At 41.5% G+C, this 2772-nt stretch overlaps 1 long non-coding RNA gene across 1 annotated transcript; it reads left to right on the top strand.

Moving 5' to 3' along the window:
• The first annotated feature begins 315 nt into the window (after positions 1-315).
• Positions 316-2288, top strand: LOC149150221 (uncharacterized). The gene is made up of 3 exons (XR_016263408.1): positions 316-454; positions 555-622; positions 752-2288. It is a non-coding gene; the product is annotated as an uncharacterized LOC149150221 (long non-coding RNA).
• The last annotated feature ends 484 nt before the right edge of the window (positions 2289-2772 follow it).

Here is a 2772-nt window from a genome sequence, read left to right as displayed (position 1 = left end):
GACTATTACTATTTCGACTCTATGTAGAGGATGGTTCTTAATTTATTGCAAAGGTATTAAAAACCCAACTGCCTTTTGTATGCTGGTGTCCCCTCTTCACTACACCTGGACCTGCATTTAAAGCCGCCGGCCTGATCACGTGATCGACCATGGCTCCGCAGGCTGGATCCTTCCCGCCTTCAGCACTTTGGCATTACCGCCAAGATCTATGGCAGGGAGGTTTGGAGGATAATCAAAGGTGGAGATTACTCCACGTCGCAGGGTTATGGATTCGTGTTTATAAGGTTGATGTCCCGCGTTCATCGGGGTTTTGTTGTTTCCATTTGGCGCTCCAGAGCTCGGGGTAACACTCTGTTACCACTGGGCGTTTGCTCCACAATTCCTGCTCCGGCTTTCTTCAGTCGCCCTCGACAATGCATACAAACTCATCATAGAATCACCGCTCCAAGGCTAGGTAAGATTTACACCTGTTGATTTGATTTACATTGTTGTCCAGGAATCTAACATTAGACGCACAGTATGACGGCCTCTTTGTTGATTGACAGGTAATGAAGAGTCCGCTGTCGTGACTCCTTCAGCGGCATAAGCTGCCCTTTGCTGCTACTAAGCTGGATATGCACAGGTACCCCTATCGCCACGAATTCCTACCTCATAATATGAACTGTTAGTTAAGATTTTGTATAAGATTGTCGGAGGGTTACTGCTGTTTTAGTTTATAACTTCCGCCACCTTTCCTCCTTGGTTGGCGCAGATGGAGTTTCACTGCCTTCTCAAATCCGGGGCCATACCCATTGGGGTTTGAGTATGTGAAGCCCGATACACTTTCTCCATTGTTTACAGCAGTTTCTGGGTCGAACTCTCGGTTCAAGAGTCTGGCTACTCGGTGGCTGCCTTTGTATTATGTTTTTGGAACATTGACTCATATATTTAGTTTGTATCTGCGAATACTTTATAGCTTCTACTGGTTAATGAATTTGGGACTGAACCCACATGATTTTTAACTCTTTCGGCTATTACAGAATGTGAATAACCTATGTGGTTTAATGATATCTCGGCCCTGCTGTCTATCGCAGAACAATGTTATACTTTAAGATATTTCTTATCGTTTTTCTTTATAAAAATCTCCCGTAAGGGTTTGAGTTCCAGCATCACTCAGTTATTTGTTTAAATGCATCCTTTGGAGTCTATTCATGGTGTTTATGACTTCTAAGAGGGTTTGGTAAGACGGCATACGCCGCTCTCCAACCGCCTTCGATAGCCCAGCCAGTATTCACGCCTGCATCTAACTCAATAGATGTCTGGCCGACTCGGCGAGGGTTAAGAAAATGAGATCTGCGGTCATACAGATTTAGGGTCTATACCCTGTATTGTTCTGTTACCGTCAGGACATGGACTCCGTCTGTTATATATACAGTTTGTTCTTAAATCTTTGTTAAGAGTTACGAGAGTTGACAATATAGTCTTCTGATATGAATATGGTAATCGACTATGCGTTTATTTCTTGTCGTAACAGTGTTTTTCCTTTACTGTGTATATGAAGTTTAATATCTTTTGGACAGGAGATATTGCACGCGGCCTATACGCTAGAGATTATTCATCTATCTGTTAAAGATGTAAATGTTTATGCTCGAAAGTATTATCAGGACAGTCCATTTTAATTTGCAACCATTCCTTTGTTTGTTTTCCCTTCTTTTAAAGATATGGTTCGAGCGTGAGCCTAAGCTCTACTTCCTAATCTCTCGGTGGCCATGGGAACAGCGACTGTGGCCTCAGGCTTCTGCCGGCCTTAAGGACTTCTCCAGCCGCGAACTCGTTCTGTTTTCTAACTTAAACTTTTGCCTGCCATACCCTGATATTCTTCAGGTCTTATAACCTAAGGTTTCGATGGCCCTTCTCCAGGTTACGCTTTACTATATAACGTGACAGTAAGGCTACAGAGGCTCTTCGAATTGATAAGTATTAGTGTATAGATTTCTATTATAATGTTTCAAGTCCTCCTTCGCAGAGTACTCGGCCCTGCATATACAAACCCTAGCCCCTTCGATTATCTCATTCTGTTCTATTAAATAGCCTTTCTTGTCACGGTATGCAGAGTTAAATAATTATCTAATTGACACAATGGCATGTATTTCTGTATCATTTCCTTATTCGTAGTTATTCTATTTGCTTAATAGCACTATAGGGTTTCTATCCTCTACTGATAATACGCAGTAACTGTAAGTATTCTAAATTAACCCTTCTGTACAAACAGTAGTAAAATCTTAGGGTTTTGCTACTTACCTGGTTACCGCTTGTTGGGAAGTTCTTCAGCACTCCTTCAGCAAATTCCTGTGTTAAGCTCGCTAACCACCCATCCTTGAGACTTGTCCTTTGGGACCTGAGTCTCCCCCCGAGCTTATGCTTACCGGATCCCAATCCTCAGTAAGACAACACCTAGTGTCTTGACTATCTGGTCTCTACCAGACTTAGTCCAAAACCAGGTATGTTTTTCTCTTTTCTTTTTCTGTCTGTCACTACAGCACAGAAAGAAAAACTATCCACCCTTTTCCTTTTTCCTGGAAATCCTTCCAGTTAAGGGAGGTGGTTATTTTCAGTTCCATTAACTGCTTTCCCTTTTAGGAAACTCAATGCTCTTCTGAGTAATTCTTTAAACATTACTTTAATGCATAATTCAAATTAACAGATTACTTCTTTAAAAGAAAATAAGTTCTCAATGTCATTCAGTTTTTACCACAGTAAACTTTTAAATAATTACATTTACGGGGTCATCAC

Source organism: Pinus tabuliformis, chromosome 9 (genome assembly GCF_031772625.1).
Source record: "Pinus tabuliformis cultivar Carrire ecotype Pingquan chromosome 9, CPIR1, whole genome shotgun sequence".
Classification (NCBI taxonomy): domain Eukaryota; kingdom Viridiplantae; phylum Streptophyta; class Pinopsida; order Pinales; family Pinaceae; genus Pinus; species Pinus tabuliformis.
Note: the sequence above shows the minus strand (reverse complement) of the source record. Positions and strands in the feature narration are given on the sequence as shown.